Source organism: Lineus longissimus, chromosome 5 (assembly GCF_910592395.1).
Source record: "Lineus longissimus chromosome 5, tnLinLong1.2, whole genome shotgun sequence".
Classification (NCBI taxonomy): domain Eukaryota; kingdom Metazoa; phylum Nemertea; class Pilidiophora; order Heteronemertea; family Lineidae; genus Lineus; species Lineus longissimus.
Window position 1 is genome coordinate 21,833,278 of NC_088312.1, and position 21,293 is coordinate 21,854,570.

Below are 21,293 nucleotides of genomic sequence, written 5' to 3' on the forward strand. Positions count from 1 at the left end.
ATCGAGCCCCGCGAAAGATCACGCCAACAAAAACGCCTAAACCCCAAGCACATTACCTCAAAAATTGTTCGGCGTCTGCTAAGTGCCTTCATCACGTAATAGCCCTGTCTTACCCTTTATACAATCTCGTGTTTACCTTTGAAAATCAAAACTCAAAGTGCACCTTTTTCTATCTGCAGGAAGTTACCGTCATCTGAAAGAGACGTCTTGTGTTTTAGTCTTTGATGTCGCTTCTGCTTCGATGCATCTGTATTCTGATGCCGCAGCTTTCTATTGATACGGCATACTCTATTCTGTTAGTTCCAACATTATTGTCGCAGAATCGTCTGGAAGTTTAAATTTGCTTTCGACAAAATAGCCAATATGCATTGTATTTTCCGAAACGTGGTTTCATTCCTGTAGATGAGGTTTCAGCATGTTGCCTTCGTGTAAGACATGGTTTTCTGCTTACTTTTATACCCGTGAAGCCATGATACTACCTTGTTGATATGTATCTTTCTTCTTGTGAAACTAGAGGACTTTCCGTTTCGTATTCGAATCCCAACTTCTATTTCCTTGCCATCTTCCATTTGTTGAATCTTCTATTCGTCCAGAAACGCCGCGATATATTTAGTCCAAGCTCTCTTTTGCTCAGACTGATGAACTAACGACTGAGTTGTGATAGAAGATATCAAGGAAACTATCTTCTATCGGTATTTTTTGCAAGTTTTGAACAAGAGTATGTCGAATAAAGCTTGTGACGTATATGCCTACTTAGGAACAAGATACTGCACGTACACCTCATGAAAAAGAAGAAAATGGCTGTGTTATAAGAAACGCTAGTAGCAAGGATGAAATCCTCTTTTTGTCAAAGTGAGGGAGATGTATGTAAGGGGTTGTGAGATACGATATGGAGGCAGTGGACAAGGTCAAGCGATGCGGTTTGTTTCACACGTTCAAATATATGTATCCTGAAGGCCACCTTAAGTTGAAATAAGTTCAAATAGAGAAAGCTGTACACAAAAGATGTCTGGATGTCGGAACTTGTTAGGTTTGGTTTCGCATCTCCTGGGCCAGATAACCCGAGAAAAACATGTCAAAGCACTTTTCGCCGGTCGACAACCTATGTTTAATCCTAGCGGAAGACGTCACCCATCCGCATGATGACTAAATTTACCAAAGAAGCTACTTTAAGCTTTAAAGTAAGGCAATTGCTCAGTTGCTAGGCCTCACCACACGCCCGCACACGTAATCAACTTACAGCAGAAATAACAACAAGCCTCTTCAAATGTCAAGCAATCGCACAGTTTCATAGCAACATTTTCCTTTGATATCGGATTTTTTCATTGGCGTTTCCTTGGAGTATGAAGTAAAGGGCAACCATGTTGCTCGGGTTACTTTGTGGTGTATAGAAGCCGCATCACTTACAAAGAAAAATACATAGGTCAATGTAGACTGCATCCTTTAGGAAACAAAGGCCTCACCCACGTACCCCCTCGATGCTGGAGTATTGAAATACAGATAGAGGAAATTAATTTCTCGGTTGTATACTAGATGTCTGGTTCCTATGAAATGTGAACGAATCCCGGGCCACCCAATGAAAACCAAGCTCCATAATATTGACTTCAATCGTATAATTGCCAATCCTAATTGTTTTAACCTGGACATACATGTACATGTATAAGCCCAAAAACAACTCGCTGTAACTTTCCAAGACTGACAGTCCGTTTGAAATTGTTTTTTACAATGTTCTGTCAAAGGAGGTCGAACAGCCTGCGGGAACCGTGTTTGAGAAATCAGGGAATTAGAGAAAGCTATCTGAGAAATTCACCTCTCTACAGGTACATGATTACAACGCAATAAAGAAAACAGCATGTTTATTACAATTGAACTTTGTTGTAGTTGAGGAATTCGAAAGCGGCTTTGAATGTCAGTGCAGACAGGTATTCCACAGTTTAGAAAAACAGAAGATCAGATTGGGTTTTTTTCTACAGCTTTTTACTTTGTGTACATGAGCAGGTGCAGTTATGTTATGTTATGTCTGTTGCGGTATTTTGACTTCAGAATACTGTATTCAATCCTAATCATTCTTTATACACGCTGAAAGTATGATATAATGGGTTGAAATTGACAAATTGTCTGTGAACTATTTCGGTGCGCACGACACAGATATGCAAATCGATTGACCTAGGGTCAGGGACATTGTAGTCCGCTATTCACCATGGCCGCCGCCATAGGAGGCCATCCTGATTTGTAAGAACGGAGTCGTAAACTTTGACAGTGATTATTTTCGATTTTTTAATTAAGTGTAGGTACAAGTAGAAATCGAAGTGACAGAGTGTGGCTTTGGGTCTTGCGAGAAGCCTCTGGGAAATACCGTAGAATTTCTAACCTCAACCATAACTGATGTGAACACTGTCATGATTCTTTGCGTGAATCATGAAAATCACCCATCAAATATCAATTAGCTGCATTCGAAGTTCTATCATTGTGTTGTCATTGTTCCTATCACCCTTGCGCACGCATTATCAACAGTCTCCTTGTTTCAGATATCTGACAAGCGTCGATAAATATTTTGTTTACACTCGTGGGCAGTCAGGGGGACCTGTTTCTACCTCTAATAGGAGCGTGCAGGCGCATCTTCTGAGGGATGAGACCGAGAATAGTGCTTCACAAGGGAATATTCTTCCAGACACTGACCCTGTACAAACATGCTCATTATCACACGATATATAAAACATCAATCGCCTGTGCCTACCTATGCTACATAAAAATCATCAAATATTTGCAGGCGTTTTATTTTAGCGGATTTTAAAAATGAATAAGATTGGGAAAATAACTAAAAAATTGATAGAAAAAAATAAATTGGAAAAACCAAAAAAAAACTTCTAATCCGCTAAAATAAAATTCCTGATATTTTCTTTTCTTTCGAAAACTAATCGGAATAAAAAGGCCTGAAAAATTTGTGTTTTACAGTAAATAGCAAGAAGATATTGCAATGGGATTACAAGTGATTACAGAAGTGCATATCACTGTTTGAAGACTGTCTTCTTCAGCAACCCGTGGGTCGTATCCAATTCTGGAACCTTCCACCACGAACAAGAAGAACACCCCACTTTAGGTCATCTCTTCAATACCCTGCTACAGAATTTCTCAACGGGGAGAAAAGTTGTTTACGCCGCTGAAGCACCTGGCAACCAAAGATTTAAAAGAGCACATCGCTTTTCTGAGAATCTTTTCTTCTTCAACAATCCGTAGATCAAATCTCCTGGGCCTCCTTCCTTTCACCATGAAATCCTACCCGGCAAGCTACAGTCTATAGCAAGCACAATGCTAATAGCTCCATGATAAAACAGCCTTAGATTACATTAAACAAAGCTACTGCTGATAATTTGCGAAATAAAAAGTACTGAAGTAAGAAAGAGCTTCCAGCGTACATAAGTACATGTTTAAGTATACATGTATGTTTATATGCCAAATTGTCTTCAAATTTTTTTTCTTCGTTGTTTTGAATACAGATACTTCCTTTGGCATACCTACCACCCAAGCAGATTTTGGCATGTGATGTCCCAGACAATAGCCCTCACGCTTTTCCAAGCCAATACAATTGACGGGAAATTATTGTGACCAGACTAGAGAAAAGCAACGGGAGGTATAAGATACTGCAGCTGAAAGGGTGGATGTCGTCCTGGGTGCCGACAAATGGTACCAAGGTTCGAGATCGACTGGACAATAAGCACCCTGGGTGCCATTACACTAGACAAATAGCACCCAGCTTCTTTTTGCCTGGCTTACGGATCTTAGGGACGACGTTTCTGTACTGCCACTGGGTGCTGTTTGTCTAGTGTAATGGCACCCAGGGTGCTTATTGTCCAGTCGATCTCGAACCTGGGTACCATTTGTCGGCACCCAGGACGACATCCACCATTTCAGCCATACTGCATCTACATGTATTTTATCTAGGCTTCGAGGTCCAGTATCTCAATCGAATCTTGCTGTAACAGTATCGAAACGTTATCAGCAACAGCAATCATTTGGATCTGGAAATCCCTATATCTTCAGCAATTGCAGCTTATTGTAGAGCTAATCCATATGATCGTTTGCTGTGTGCAGCAGCTGGTAAGACTCAGATATGATCACAGGAGAAAAGGATAGAATTTCGTTCATCAGACAACAGTTAGGATACAATTCATTGTTTTTCACGACTGTTTCTTTGTTGCATTTAGCAGGTTACACGCTCCATATAATAATGTACATACCGACAAATCTTTGGCATCATAATCCAACAGTTGAAGGATGTTTATATGTATGCTAATGGCAAATGTCACATGTGACGTATTAGATTCTTAGCTGTGCGTATGACTCAGATTACAAGAAAAGGAACTCTAAGATGCGCTCTAGACAAGCTTTGTAGATTCAGACTAAAAGGAAAAGATGTCATTTCACTCAAAACTAATCTCTGAGGATTGGTTTTAATTTAACTTTGATAAATAATAAATTGGTTTGCTCTTTTGTTAACTTGGTAAAGGAGGCCTTTAGAGTCTAAATGCCAATGAGGATCACCATGATTTTTAAAATATCTGTATTCACCTTTAACGTCCTTAAATTTGAGATTAGGAATTTGAAGCTATGTCGGTGACGTCAGTACGTGACAGTCTAATCGCTATCATTATCAGATAAATCGACAGCAATCATCAACTCGATCTATTTTGGTTCTTTGGAAATATTTTAACACGCTAAAAGAGAGGAAACATGCTAAAGGGACAACTCTGGCGTTGGATTTAGGTGACCAGGGAGATAAGGTTCCTCTCCACCTCCATGGGCTTCCTCATGTAGCATCATATTAAATAGCGATCTCTCTAAATAATGATTTTCGCAAGTGTTGTGAGGAGGTTTTGGACATAGCTTGCAAATTCAGATAGGCCAACGCCTACATTTTGTTTTGGTGAAGTCTTTATTGCAGTATGGTGATTTTTTTAATGATTCTGTTTTTCGATAAGCCACACAGTCCCACTGGAGACTACTTGTCATAAAAAACAAACATATCTTACACCCAACTTGTCCCTTTAAGATAATGGAGCAACTATACAACGTTGTTAGCAGCTACACTGCTACAAGACAGACAAGTTCCGGCTTTCACTCTCCTGGAGGCACTCTGGTATCAGTGAACGCTGAGCCTTATCTTTCACCACCTATAAACAAATCAAGAAATCAGACTCAACCATGGCCAGTACACAAGCAGGCTTGTGGATCTAAACGCGCCTGGGGTGTGTACAGTTTTCGATAAGACGCACGATATGATATCTCAGTAGTAAAAGTTTGGAAGTGGATGCAGGTATCTAAAAGCCATCCAAGCCCTGAACGGCTTTCAAACGAATCATCCAAAGTGACAGAAAACAGCCCACCAGAACCTTTGCAAGTAGGTCCAAATCATAAGCCAATCAAAGCAGTTTTGGTTGCCTTGTCAAAGCCGCTGAGCAGGAGCGTGACTCACTGAATATCCATTGAAAACATTCGCCACTTTCCTCAAGTAGAAATCATGTAGCACAGGTGACAGGTTTTGACCAATCAAAACCCCCGTATGTGATCATGGCCGTGCTGTCTGTGCCGAACAAGCATGATATAGCTCTCTTCTGATTGGTCAATATATGTCACGAAGTCCCAAATTGCTACATGCTTGAGGAAAGTGGCGAATTGCTGTATCTGTGACCGACCCATTTTCTGAATACCAAGTGATGTTACCAATACATAATTGGATCTTTCTGAATGCTTAGCCAGGGGACAACCAATGACATAACAAATGAAACGGTTTGACAAATGCATTTCCTCAACTTGGAACACGAAGACTGCGAGGTACGCTCAGATGAATCAGCTGGCACTCGTGGGCTTGGAACGCTTGTGTCTCAGTTGTGTTCAGGTTAATTGAAAAGAACGTGCTGCTCCTCTGAGATCTCCTTGATTAGTCGGAGACCTCGCTGGTTGTTCTTCAGTCGGTTTAACCTCCGCTGCTGGACTCAAACGCTGTAGTTTTAACGAGCTTTACTGAGAGTCTTGCTGATGAAGACATTCACCTTTCTGTACGCTGTAAACTAAGTAGTGATTAGGGGAGGCGTGTGCAAGTGGAGGCTGCCTACATCAAGATATTGCTGCATCACAGCCGCACTATCTTGTCAGCTGAGGCAAGGAAGCCGAGAGCTTATTTCCTGTACCGGTTCCAACTACACTCGGTATTACAAGTATCTGATTAAGAAGAGTAGGCCAGTCACACTGTCTAATGTTCCAAATTTAAACAATAGCGCGCAAACTAATCTCAGTTCAGTTCAATTGACTCGTTCCTATTGACGGCCAACAGTGAATAGAAAGATTATCTGAACCTGTTAAAGGTAGACAATGCCCCCCTGAAAAGGTGTCCGGCCCTATTGTATTCTGACGGATTATAATATACGGTTCAAAAGAGGCCATGACGGTCAATAGCTCAGAGATGTTGGACATTATTCAGTGTGTTTTTGTTATTTGCGGTAGTTAACGCGTAATGCCGCTTGTTATTAACGCCTATTTGTTCAAGCCGCCTAGAGATGCTTGAGAAAGCATTAAAAGTGTATGCGATCGGCACGTGTACCTTATACACAATGTTTTTTTCTGAACAATGACGTAAAACAAAATTGCTTTCTTTCACTTACGCTAATTCTCATATGCTACCACAGCCCAGTTAAAGCCACGAAAAAAGCCGAACAAAACCAAAGCAGATCTTTCTGGCGCTAGGATGCTTCAGTCGGAACAGAAGTAACAACCAGGCCCGATGCACACCTGCTATATCTATCCACCTTACACATCTGGCCTCACTTGAAACACCATTTGGTTCTGAGAATGTGAGGATCACTTTCCTATCTTTTTGTCTGACAACTTGATCGGCGTTCGTAGAGCAACAACCAAGGGAAAAACGCAGCGCCTATTGCAAAATAGGACAAAGTGAAGTCTATAACTAATTATCTGCCAAGTGGGTTACTTTAAGCCATTAGCCAGGTGTCGCAATCCGTCGGAAAGGCGAGGTAGAGGTACGAATCAAGTCAGGTGCTAATTAATTTTCGACACCAAATTAGTGGACACCCTTGAATGGAGTGCAGGGTTTGAATGGACCGCTGCGTAACTTGTAGTGATGAAATGGCTCCCGTGTATTCTGCGAAGATGCACACAGCATAACACTAACAGGCAAGAACTTAGCCATCCACATTATGAACAACCGCGGCGTGTTGGTAAATCTTTTACTCAAAACCGCACAGCAGCAAGTCAGATCACAAAAGCTCTTTGAGTCAAACTACAAGAATACACCATCATCCTCTTGTGGAAAAATCAGACACTCACACAAGATCATCATACACAAAGCGCATTGTAGATAGTGGTTCGCCGCAAGAGCCTTTTTCTCAAACATGCCTTCCTTTCATGTTGTGGCTTAAGCAACAATGGGGCTCTCTGAGGATCTGGCAGCAAAATGAGAGAGTTTCCCCAAAGGAAAAAATTAACTGCTTCAAAAGATGGTTAACATTTCGCAAGTTTATTAATAAATTCACGTGGGAGGAACGAACGATTCATAAAGTTAGACGCACGCAGAGAGTATAAAATACCTTTGTTACGCTTCCTTTGAAGTGACTTAACGTCAGAAACACTAGATGACTAAGTCATATCTAAACCTTGTCATTATGTGTACTAATATTTCAATCAACCACTTGTGGTAACCTTTGGAGAACCCCAGGTCACAGGTTAGTTCCACTTTTGAAGAAACCTTCCAAGACCTTTTGTTTTAAAAGTCAAAGTAAAGCCATGTAAAGCTGATACCTTTCGAAACTTTTGCGGAAGAAACAAAGAAAAAATGCCTGATTTTATCTCACACAAGCCGAAGCCATGTGCATGCGTACCTTCTGGAACATCACTACATTATTAAAAATGTTCTTGTATTTATATACAAAGATGAGGAAAAGTTGAATTTTTGGTTTAGTACTCGAAGTGAACAAAAAAATGAAATGGCTAAAGCTACTCTATCTTTCCATGGTATTCTTTTGATTACAATCACATCACAATCACAATTCTCGATTGTTTGAGTAAAGAACTTTTGCTGGGGCCAGCTTTCCTCCAATTTACTTACTTTTTGTGACTTCGACCCTTTGGAAATTACTAAACGACAACTGGTACACTGGTACAACTGGTACACTGGTACTTTTGTGTTAAGCCTTCTTCTTCAGGTATGCTAAATCAAAGTTCTCAACACAGCAAGAAGACCTGCAGCGTTCGGGTCGGGTCAAATGTAACACACCTTCGTGTTGTTCTGTAAACATCGCATGTTGATTTCAAATTCTGCAGGTTTGTGTGGTGGCATACCTTGGGAAGAATCTGGAGCTCCGGTAAAAACTAAGTTGAATAGCTTTTTCCAGTTTATCTACAAACAGCTTGCTCAACATATAAATAGGTGTTTGCCTGAAACAAGTGTGAGGGGCGGATTCATAAGGGCAGGATTATTAAGGCTGGATTCCACTTAGGAACGAGTTTAGATGTTTAATGGATTTATGATTGAATGCAACTTCATAGTCTGAAGTATCCCAAAGCACTCACTTAGCCAAAATCCAATAGCGATTGACCAAGAGCAATTTATTTTATGCGAAACTTGCCAATTGAAGTGCGTTTCTCCAGCTGCGTGAAATCAGGACTTCATCAAGACCAACGGCAAGGGGATGAGACTATCCAACAACTATGAATGTAATTGAATATGGTGTAATCACATAGCACTTGTCACAACCACCGGGACGCCACGTCGGATGCCTCCTTTCTGTTATTATAGCGAGCGGTCTGCAATCGACACTAGTTTATTCGTACTTGATATCGTCCACGCATAACTAACCCGTGGTGTCCAATCGATCGGCCGTAACGGGGTGCTGAATAGAATTCCCGTAACAATAGACTTGCCCGATCTTTTGTGGCTGGAGAGGGGTGTAGTGCATTACACCCCTCTAGAATTAGCTTGAGAAACGATTCGGGCAGGTCTACTGTTCCCAGTATCAACCAGGCAGGCTTCGCGAACCTACCAAGAGCTATGAACGACGAAGAACGAAGTTGGGTGAATATATTTCATCGATGATTACTTTTGAACATTTCCGCAATTCCACCTAAAGCGAAACCTGCATGAAGATACTATTTCACAAACGGCGAAGACAAGCACTGGGTAAACAGTCCATCAGGTTGATCAAACTTCACCTACCTTTCCTTTACTGGCAAATGCTATTCGGTCGTTTATTCCGTTTTAATAATGTAATGCAGATAACAGTAACGACGGGAAAGAACTCCTATCTTTATAAAAAGAAAAAGCTTTTGAAATCGCCACACAAATTGTTTACTTTCGGATTCAAAAAGGTTTCAGTTAGACTGGAGTTCACAGCATACATTTAGCTAACCTATCACTGATTAAGATGCCTGGTCACGAGTTACCTTATCTGCGCAACATGTAGATTTCCGTGTGCGCTATGCAAGGTATTCTTCTGTTTTATCAGAACATCATTGCTTCTTATCTGATAACGTGGTATTAATTATATGTGGTAAGGGCTGATCGTGGCCTCTGATCCACTAGATCGGAAACCATCTTGTAATTGGTCTCCGTGTCCGGGGTCTGTCCATCCTGAGATACAGGTTTTTGATTCTCTTCAACATGATTGAAATATCCGTTGAGAGGCGGAGTATATTGAAAACTACTGGTGCCAGGATGGGGTCTGTCATACCCTGGCCTCTGTAGCATCACCGTCTTCTATATACTTCAAATACACGGACTCCGTAAAGATGTGACCCTTGATAAAACACTGGATTGGCAACTTGGCTTCCAGCTATTGTTTTCGCAGGAGACGACCAAGCGGACGACGAGGTGTTGGAGGCTGGCTTAGAGGAGGTCGACTCCTTGGTCCTAGCTTGGCGCATGCGTACTTGCTCTCCGTCCATTCTCGTGTGAGACTTGCCAAATAAAAACAGGTATTCTTTTTGACAGTATAAATTCGATTGTTAGTCGGTGTTATATAGCTATTATAGAAAATGGGATGACCTTGAAATGCGGGTCTGAAGGTCATGGTCAAATTTCCAATAGAAATCAGCTCATAAGTTCATCCGCCAACTAAGCTAGTATCGACACTCAGATAATGTGAAGACCGTGAAGGTCATGGTCAAACAGCTCATGAATTGGAACTTGCTCATAACTCATTGAGCGGGATACTAGGTAATGGCCTGGTAGCAGCATCTGTACACAGGTTTTCGATGGTGAGATTAGCCAGAAGGTCAAGGTCAGAATCGAACGATATTCTAAAAATTCGAGAACGGTCATTATTAGCCACACAAACTTGTCTCTTTATCAATCGATGTGATTTATCTAAAAATCAACATCCTACATGATGTGATCTTCCTTAGATATAGGTGTCTCTAAAATCTCGTGATTCAGGGATATCCCGTGCACAGTCAATCCTTGTTTTCGTTGTTCCTACACCACTCAAATATTTGCTGAAGGAATCTTCATCAAATTTCTTGTTGGAAAGGAGGCGTTCATCTTTGCGAAGTACCCGAACACGAAAAATGCGAGTCCGCATATTTTTGGTCAGAGAAGATAGACTTCTGACGACAAAGACCAGCATTTCTTCCTGAAAATCAGAAAATTGACGTGAACATTTGAATACATGACATTTATGATTAAAGAGTAAAAATTCTAGTTCTATTGGCCATTTCACAAAAAGTGGCACTGCTCACATTCAAGCCTAAAATGTCCGCGGGGAGAAGGGTTTCAAGGTTGGGGAGGAGCAACCAGAAGGCGCTCACTTGCACTCGACCAGTCTGGGAACCAAGCAGTGGCTCGGCCGGGAGTTGAACCCACGACCTCTTGATCATGAGGCCCACTCTGTCAGTATTCCGTTTCAAATGGCCCGTTCTTGGTCATACTGTCAAATTCTGGCAAAGTAAGAATTTTTTTAGATACTTCGGACTTGAAAGTTTTAGATGAAATGTTATATATTTCGTTCAATTCCTGCATTTTCTGAGTGAAAAAATCCAAAAAAATTCGAGTGTTACTTTCTTACGAAATTGACTGCAGATCTGTTCTCGTTTTAACTGACTGTAATCAGACGCCCGGTGATACCAGTTTTTCTCAGATGTGGCCTGGTTCTCATAAAAATGTATTGTCTATACTACATATAATTGACTGCCGTTATCATAAGCGAGAGACATAGAGTATAGTGGTATAACTCACTTTTATCCGACATAGAAAGGCTAATTGGTGAATTGTAGGTGGAATGTAGAATGTGCGTACAGTTCCGAGAACAAAAAATAACATGAAAAATTCATTCATGTAACAGCGCGTAAATGCCGAAATCATGCTGATATTCAAACACGAGTGCATGCCTGCGTGTTTGTTACCCGATTGGCCTTGAAGATCAACCGCTTACCGAACATACGTACTCCCTTCGAACAAATCAAGATAATGATGTTGAGGCTTTTATAGCATTTTTCCATGTTTCCCTGCTCAGAGCCCCGGTCTCCACAGAAATTAAGCAAGGTTTTCAAGGATGAGGAGGAGCAACCAGAAGGCGCTCTCTTGCACTCAACCAGTCGGGGAACCAAGCAGTGGCTCGGCCGGCAGTCGAACCATGAGGCCCACTCTCTTCCACTGCTACCGCTGTCCATCAATGATGATGGGGAGGTTGATGCTGATGATGATGATGATGATGATGATGATGACGACGACGATGATCATGGTAGTTTCCCAAATGAGCATTCACGAGGCAAAATAACACGCATGAACAACATTCGTTTAAGTAAATTTTATTATTAATTCTAAATCTCTTGTCGGTTTCGGCTGGTAGGCCTTCATCAACAATTGTATTTCACTCAAATGCTGCGATGTTTGATAGTTCACTGGTAGAGTTTGCTCCATCATCAATCTCCTAATGAGAGGATAGCTAGTATTTGCTCCGGAGCAAAAGTACGCCAGTAAATGCACTAAGCTACCGATAGCAATTGCGAGTCTTGAAGATGGCTCTATCATATTGTTCATTATAGACTTACACACTGAACCTATACAAATAACCTTAACCTACCTTCCCTATACATGTCTTCAATCTGGGTTCCATTCAGAATATAAGGGTAGATTAGAAAAGACGACATTTCTCCTGCAAAAAAACATGGAAATTTGTAACAGCCAATAATTGCCGCATAGTTAGACGGATGCCACCATATTGTGGGGATCACTTTTTCAAGTTTTTTTTTCACACCATTGATGTATATCATATGATTATCCAATTTTCTGTCAACAGCAGCGACAATAACACTCCATTCCTTTGGCCGAATTGAAAACTCCGGGGTCTTGCCCCCTTTTAACATGTAAGCCCTCCGTTTATCAAAAGTATAATCGAAATGAGCCTACGACGTTTCTCGATCCTTAGCATGGCGTTAAAACGTTCTTGGTGAGTGTAGAATATCACTTTAAAAGATGAAGGCTCTAATACATGCGGTCGTACGTAAAGTGCAATAGAGAAAGCAGCATATATTGAGAGATCAACGGAAAGTAGTCGTACATCGTGACGTTTTCGGTAGTACCACAGGACGGGACGAAAATATGATGTCCACTGGACGTATTTTACGCGGTCCTTCGTGGTGATTCTGGAGAGAGCGTAGTTGTTCATCAAACTGATAGGCCAGGGTTGAATGAAAATGCATTTTCAATCACGATGTGACTATTTGATATGTTGATAACTTGTTTCCTTCCCATAAATACCAAGCTTTTCGTGCGATATTCGCCAAGCAAGCCCGGCTTACTGATTGAGAGGCCTATAAGGTGTCTGGTCTCCGGCTCGCAAAACAAAGATATACTCCTCGAGCGCGGCTCATTGAACAACACTGATTCTCAGCGCCATTTCGCGGGCAGTTCACCAAACAAGACAACAACTAATACTTGTTCAACGAATCGGTCGCAAAATATTACCGGCAAATCATTGAAATGATAAGGTTCAGCTAGGAATTTCGAATTCAATTTTGATGCACCATCGCTGCATTATGGTCTATACAGTTTTAATTCATAGAACTATTTCATGACAAGAAGCACTTGACATTAAGTCCCTTTTGATGGCATTAACGTATCACTACAGACGCCGACAAATATACCTTATATTTTTGTCCTTCCCATTGAGCAGGCTCACCGAAATCGCTGAAGAAACATAAACAAGCTACTAAAGAGTGTTCTCAGTATTGAAGTGTTCTATCAGCACGCTTGCGAGTCAGTGTCACATTCATGTAAAGCATTTTACCAACGAAATGTGCAACAACTCGACGCTGAATCTTACCGATTTTTCACCTGTCTTTACTGACTCCACCGAGCAAATTGGGAACTATCGATGAGATAAATGCATGCGTAGACTATACACTCCTAAAGCAGTGCAGGAGACGTTAAAACACCTGTTATGTCTTGATATACTTCATGTGCCTGTGCCAGCTAACGCGCATTAGTATTTCATGCGCCTGTGTAATATTGGTACTTCTGTTGTGTGTTGCTTAATAAATAGTTTGTTCAAGAAGCCGATTCGTAGATTGTTTCTGTGGCCTTCACCGGCCTACATGGGAACATAACACTGGCGACGAGGACGCCCACGATATGGTAACGCCAGATAACTATGTATAGAAGCCCCAGAAGCCCCTGATACATTACGAACTGCACGTAACCCGTCAGAAATTAGCTGCAAAAAAAGCCACGCTAGACACCCCGCTGATTTCTCGTAGTTCGTTCGTTCACCGTCGCACGGCAGCACCGTCCACACATTGATGTTTTTCCAATAAGAAGAAGAGAATGCCTTCACCAGCCCCTGCTGCTGCTGCCCTAGCCGTTGCTGCCCCAGCCGTTGAGCAAGTCTCGACACTGCCCAACTTCCCTGAGTTTGAGCTACAACCAGACCACAATACTGGTCAGAGGTGGGAAAAATGGCTGAAACGTTTTGAAAGACTAGTTACCGGTATAGGCATCACCAATCCAAGCAGAAAGCGAGCCCTGCTGTTACATTTTGCCGGACCAGATGTTGACGAGATCTTCGATACCCTAGCAGATACCGGTGCAGATGCAGATTACGATACGGCCAAGACAGTTCTTAATAACTATTTCAAGCCAAAATGCCTTTGAGGTTTTCCAGTTCCGTCAAGCCACCCAGCAGCCCGATGAGACCATGGATGCTTATCAAACCCGTTTACGACAGCTATCGAAAACTTGTGACTTCGCTGATGTTGAGAAAGAGATCTGCGCCCAGATTATCGCTGGTACCAAAAGTCACCAACTTCGCCGTAAAGCTCTGAGAGAAGACATGGATCTCAAGAAGCTACTGGAAACTGCCCGTGCTTTTGAGATTAGCGAGGCTCAAGCCACACAACTTGAAGGATCCTCCAGCTCCAAGCCCCAGACTGTAAACAGAGTCGATCACACAGCCCGCAGTCGTTATCGGTCCAACAACAAAGGACGTCGCAGATATCGCTCTAAATCATCCAAGCCTACTGATGGTATCAATGATAACTCAAGACAGCCCGACGCCAAAGAAAGCAGACCACGTCATAACAGCCAACAGTGTGGATACTGTGGTGGTAAACCTCATCGTGATAAGGCCAGATGCCCAGCGAATGGTAAAGAGTGCAACAAATGTCATCGCATGAATCACTTCGCCCGTGTATGCCGGTCATCACACACACAGCAGACAACACCCAAGTCAAGTTCGCACGTCAACTCTGCTAACCCAGGTGAAGAAAGTGACAATGCTGAGTATGTTTTCTGCACAACCAGCACAGCGACAACAATAACAAAAGTCAAGCCGAAGATTTTCAACATTTTCATTGGTAAGAAGACAAGACGAGTTCGCATTCCTATGCTTATCGACAGCGGAGCCTCGGTGAATTTAATCGACCAGAAGACATTCCAAGCCATCAAGACGATGAAGCCAAGCCTCCAGTTGATGAAGCCAGACACTACGATCTTCACGTATGGTAGCCAACAGCCCCTACCAATAGCCGGAATGTTTAGAACTGCAGCTCAGTTTCGCGACAACACTGAATATTGTTCATTTTATGTCACCACTGGTACAGGAGGAAACCTTTTGGGACTCACCTCAGCTACAGCTCTAGGTATTATTCAGATGATACACGAAGCACAGTCACCCAACCTGCCTGAAAATCTTAGCGAGTTTCAAGACATGTTCACTGGGATTGGTAAAATCAAAGGAAAACCCGTGAAGCTATACATCGATAAGTCCGTGATGCCGAAGCGACAACGTCACAGAAGAATACCCTTTCACATCAGAAAAGCTGTTGAACGAGAACTTGAAAGACTCGAGAGACTTGACATCATCGAAAAGGTAGATGGTCCAACACCATGGGTTAGCCCAATCGTCATTGTCCCTAAGCGATCAGGTGGAGTTAGAATCTGCGTCGATATGCGAGAAGCTAACAAGGCTATACAGAGAGAGCGCCACACAATGCCAACGATGGATGATCTGGTGACAGACCTGAACGGTGCTACAGTCTTCAGCACGTTAGATCTTTCCAGCGCTTACCACCAGCTCGAGTTATCGCCAGAATCGAGATACATCACAACCTTTACAACCCATCTTGGACTCAGGAGGTACAAACGCTTATTTTTTTGAATTAACGCTGCATCTGAGATATTCCAGAACGCCTTGGCAGAGATCCTCAGTGACATACCCGGATGTAAAAACATTTCTGACGACATCATCATCTACGGGAAAGACCGTAAAGAGCATGATCGAAACCTCATCGCTGTCCTGAGAAGATTGAAAGAGAAAGGTATAATCCTCAACATGGAGAAGAGTCGATTCTACCAGCCAAGTGTCAAGTTTTATGGTCACATCTTCAGCGCCAAAGGGATTACTGCCGATGCCGAGAAGATCAAGACAATCCAAGACGCCCCTGCACCAACAGATGTCACCGGAGTGAAGTCTTTGCTTGGAATGGCCCAGTATCTTGCTAGATTCATCCCAGATTACGCCGAGATCACAGCACCCCTCCGTGAGTTAACGAGACAAGAGCATGAGTGGAAATGGACCAAAGTACACGACGACGCACTCAACAAGTTGAAGAAAACCCTCACTGGTAGTGGTTCCAGAGTCATGGCCTACTACAACCCCGAGTTGCCAACAACGCTAGCAGTAGATGCAGGACCCAAGGGCCTCGGAGCTATTTTGACACAGAAAGGTCGAGTGGTCAGCTACGGCAGCAAGATTTTATCTGACGTCGAAAGCAGATACTCCCAAACCGAGCGAGAGATGTTAGCCGTCGTATGGGCCGTAGAACACTATCACCTATATCTATATGGGAGAAAGTTCGTCGTTTTCACCGATCACAAGCCGTTACTTGGTATCTTCAATAGCCAGAAGCCAGCATCAGCCCGTATTGAAAGATGGAGACTTCGCCTAACTCCATATGATTGTGATCTTCAATATCGCCCTGGGAGGAATGAGAAAAATCCTGCCGATTTTCTCAGCAGACACCCATCTGAGCAGAGTGAAGAGAGCCCAGCCGACCCTAGCCAGATTGCCGAAGATTATGTAAACTACGTTTGCACGAACGCCGTCCCTAAAGCTATGACTCTACCTGAAGTCCAGTCAAGCACAGCCGAAGATCCAGTTCTCCAGAAGGTCAAAGCAGCACTTGAGACCAGCAAATGGCCGAAGCACGATCCAGACCTTATGCCCTTTCACCCTCAGAGAGACCAGCTAGCAGTCCACAATGGTATGATACTGAGAGGCACCCGCCTGGTACTACCCAAACGCCTACAGAGACAAGCTGTAAAACTGGCCCATGTTGGACATCAAGGGATCGTGAAGACCAAACGCCTCATCCGAGAGAAAGTATGGTTCCCTTGCATCGATTCACAAGTCGAGGAAGAGATCAACAGATGCCTGCCCTGTCAAGCAGCGACAAGCCGAAAAGGAGAGAAACCAGAGCCGCTGATGACAACGCCATTGCCTGATGCCCCATGGAAAGACCTGTCAATTGATTTCTTCGGACCTTTGCCAGTGCCAACAGCTGATTACGTCATGGTAGTCATAGATGAGTACAGCCGCTTCCCTGAGGTTGAGCCGATTACGTCAACTGCAGCCAAAGTGGTAATACCAAAGCTCGACGCTATATTTTCCCGCCAAGGAATCCCCGTCACTTTGAAGAGCGATAATGGCCCGCCGTTCAACGGACGAGAGTTTACCAACTTTGCAGATTATCTTGGATTCCACCATCGAAAGATAACGCCATTGTACCCACAAGCCAACGGAGACGCGGAGAAGTTTATGCAGTCAGTCGGTAAAACCATACGTTGCGCCCATCTTGAAGGGAAGAACTGGCGTCAAGAACTGCAAAAGTTTCTGAGACATTCCCGAGCCACACCGCACTCTACCACTGGTACATCACCCTTTGAAGCCCTGCAGCATCGTAAAATGAAGACACAGCTACCAGAGATGAATAGCAACGCCCGCTACTCATCCACCAACATTGACCGTCAGATCCGAGACAACGATAACGTCAGCAAAGACAAAACCAAAGTCAACACCGATGCTAAACGACACGCTCGAGAATCTGATCTGTCCGTAGGAGATCATGTCCTGGTCAAACAGCAACGCCAGAACAAATTGTCAACACCGTTTAGCCCAGAGCCGTTGCAGATCATCAATCGAAATGGGAATATGATCACCGCTGAACGACCGTCGGGACATAGGATCACTCGTAACGTCACGTTCTTCAAACGTGTCCTGCCGATGCATTACAATCGAGAAAGGGAGGAAGAAGATGCACACCAAAACATCGATTTGCCACGTCAAAACGTTGATGGCGCACGACAGAATCCCGCTCCAGAAGCAGATCTCGCTCACGATCTTGCTCCACATCATCACGCCGAGACCGAGACATCTCACACAGAGACATCGCACCCCGAGACACAACCTCCAGATGAGATGCCAGCACTTCGGAGATCGTCCAGAACCCGCAGACAACCTGTCAAGTTTAGTGACTATATTATGGTTTGCTACTGATTATTGTGACTGGACAATCGCCAATCATGTTAGTGTATTGTGTTTTAATCAGATGCCAGATGTGTGCGCACGAGATTTTAGACTTTTCCTTTTAGAGTCTGTTGAGACCTAAGTGGACTTTTCATTAGCTCACCTCTTAGCAGAGGTGAGCTTATCCCATACCGTGGCGTCCGTCGTCCGTCGTCGTCGTCGTCGTCGTCGTCGTCGTCGTCGTCGTCGTCGTCGTCCGTCGTCGTCCGTCGTCCGTTAGCAGGGCACGTTTCGTAACTGTTAGAGCTATTGAGTTGAAACTTGGTACACATGTACCCTTGTGTAATGACACCTTGAAAACCAAGTTTCGGTCCGATTCGTTTCATGGTTTGGCCACCAGGGGGCCAAACGTTAAAAGTGAAAATATGCAATATCTCCCTTAATAGTAGTCGGGAAATTTTGAAAAAAATATGGTAGGTACTTCTAGCAAAGGTGCATCATATATCCTCCGGGTTTTTGATTTGCCCTCCTTTTCAAGGTCACAGAGGTCAAATAGTGTAAATTGGCCGTTAGGATGTAACGATGGCACGTTTCTAAACTGCAATGACTATTGATCCCAAATTTGGTACACATTTACCCCTTAGTCAGGTAATCTCAGGGACCAAAGTTTGGTCCAATATGATTCACCACTTGACCACCAGGGGCAAATCCCAAAACCTTAAAAATTTGATTATTCCTTAACTTCTTGCCCGATTGCCACCAATTTGATATCATGGGTACATCTAACCGCCATACAATATATGTCACACAGGTTTTTAATTTGACCTTCTTGTCAAGGTCACAGAGGTCAAATGGCGTAAATTGGCCGTCAGGCCGTAACTATGGCACGTTTCTTAACTGCAATGACTATTGATCACAAATTAAGTACACATGTACCCCTTGGTCAGGTGGTCTCAGGTACCGAAGTTTGGTGCGATCTGATTTGCCGTTTGGCCTCCAGGGAGGGGGCCAAATCCTAAATTCTTCAAAATGCCATTATTCCTAGTATTACTTGCCTGATTGGCACCAATTTTATATCATAGGCACATCTAATTCTAACAACCATTCAATGTGTCACCCGGGTCTTCTTTGATTTGACCTACTTTTCAAGGTCACAGAGGTCGAATGTACTGTAAATTGGCCATTTTGGGGAAATTGTAATTGCTTGGACCTACATCAAACCTAACACTACATGACACAATATCATGCTCTTTATCCATCTTTCCTCCACATGAGGTGAGCACAATGGCCCTGGCCATTTCATTCTTTAAGTAGAGGACATTTCACATGCATACCGTTGCATTTATCTAGTATGTTGGACATTCTAATCAGTGTTGAATGATAATTCAAGGACAGAAGTTCATTCAGTAATTATTTTCAAGAATTGTTTTGGAAGTAAACTGTGTACTAAGTGTCACTGTCAGAGAAGATCATTTTCAAGGAGGAGAGGGATGTTATGTCTTGATATACTTCATGTGCCTGTGCCAGCTAACGCGCATTAGTATTTCATGCGCCTGTGTAATATTGGTACTTCTGTTGTGTGTTGCTTAATAAATAGTTTGTTCAAGAAGCCGATTCGTACATGGGAACATAACAACACCAGTCTCTCCGAACAAGGAATAGATCAGATAAAAGCTTTTTTTACGCGAACTAATTTTAACAAAAGGCATAGTTGACGGGCAAGTCCCATTTTAGGTTTGTTTTCCGTGGAGTGGGAACTGCACATAAAATGAACGATTGTTGTCTAAGTGCTGCCATTTTTCCTAGCACAGATCGCACAGGGGCCATTCATCTACTCCTCCCAAATAGTTGGCGTGGTTGGCGTGGCAAACTATAGGAGAAGTACATGATTGTCCATGATGTGCCTACGCTTCTGCAAAACAGGGCGATTCTTTTAACTGCATGCGTACACGTTTGCGCGAAATATACATATGTATTTAAACACGCAGATTTGGACAGGACCACTTCGGTTGGTGTATACATGACTCACGAGCATGCATTGCTAGGCCTTGACATTGCTGAGCTTTCAAACACGCGCGCGCCGGTGCGAGAAGAAAAGTATATCTTGAAGTCGAGACACGCTTACCTCCTCCCACAGCAACAACATTTGTACCTTTTCCTTCTGCCCCGTGTTGTGTACCATTTCCTTCTGCCCGTGGCCCGTAATGTGCCAGACAAACGAGCGTGATTAAATAACGCTCCATGAGCATCTTTTTTTATTAGGAGTCGAAAATTGAAGACACTTGCGCTGCAAAATCGTACGGGCGATATTGCACTTACAAGTAAGAAAACGCTCTCGAAGATTAAGGTTGTTATCGTGAAATGATAGCGTTCGTGACGATCTCTGAACCTGGCCTTACTATTACGCTAATGCCCGCCGCACACTGGACGATGTATAGCAACTCGATTCGGTTGAAGGGAGACCACGTCAGCGCAAGAGTCATGGAGGTCAGATTAAGGATACACAAAGTCGCCGAAAGAGGCCTCTCCTCAGTTTCCGACTCCGAACTGTGGTTAGATGTTATTAACCATGCCAGAGTTAAAGAAACATCAGACCGGTTAAATGCATTTAAATGCATTTTCTTGTAAAAACCTAATTTTCCTTTAATCAGCACTATCCTGCACAAAATGCCTCTACATGCTTATTTTTGGTCAAATTAAAAGAATTCAAAGATCCACAGAGAGGTCAGATAAAGATTGTCCATTCGAGCTATCAAATTTAGCATTCAGTTAGAGAAAAGAAGTCTGAAATCCGCTTAAAATCGGAAGATTTACATCCCTGTAAGTGGTCGTTCGGCTTGAAATTTCCCTGGTCGCACCTTGAAAGATATGATCACGCAAGCAATCAGCGAGTTACTCAGTAATAGCTGGATCAATGACACTCCCAATTGTGAATTTCATGTATTATTAAAAAAACAACCTGGTTCCATCTCCAATGTCAGATGAATGGTTTGGCGCTCAGCCATAACTCGATCAGCTCATTGATCTTTTTTTAATTTTGGATTATATATTTGATTGAAATTTTCAATTGAATAGAATCAATAAGTTGTTTTTGTGTCTATTGTTCTTGGTTTCAACGCCGTTATGCGCTTCCACTGATTTTTTGAAATAATGAGTTTTTGGCGATATTAATCAAACATTCATTTTGAGGGTTTAGGGAAAACTAATCGTGACTCCATTTTGCCAATCTAAGAAACACTAGAGCTCATCCAAAACCCACAGAAT

The 21,293-nt window shown here is 42.8% G+C and overlaps 1 protein-coding gene and 1 long non-coding RNA gene across 2 annotated transcripts in view; both read right to left on the reverse strand.

Annotated features, from left to right (window-relative positions):
- LOC135488036 (glutamate receptor ionotropic, kainate 2-like) overlaps positions 1-9,518 on the reverse strand; it is a 69,824-nt gene extending 60,306 nt beyond the window's left edge. The window contains exon 1 of the mRNA XM_064772404.1: positions 9,227-9,518. The gene's annotated coding sequence lies outside the window, so the exon portion shown is untranslated. The remainder of the gene's footprint in view (positions 1-9,226) is intronic.
- Positions 9,519-10,538: 1,020 nt separating this feature from the next.
- LOC135487518 (uncharacterized) lies at positions 10,539-20,188 on the reverse strand. Its single transcript, XR_010446864.1, has 4 exons — positions 20,155-20,188; positions 12,090-12,161; positions 11,243-11,262; positions 10,539-10,640 (listed from the first exon to the last, which is right to left on the reverse strand). It is a non-coding gene; the product is annotated as an uncharacterized LOC135487518 (long non-coding RNA).
- Between the last annotated feature and the right edge of the window lie 1,105 nt (positions 20,189-21,293).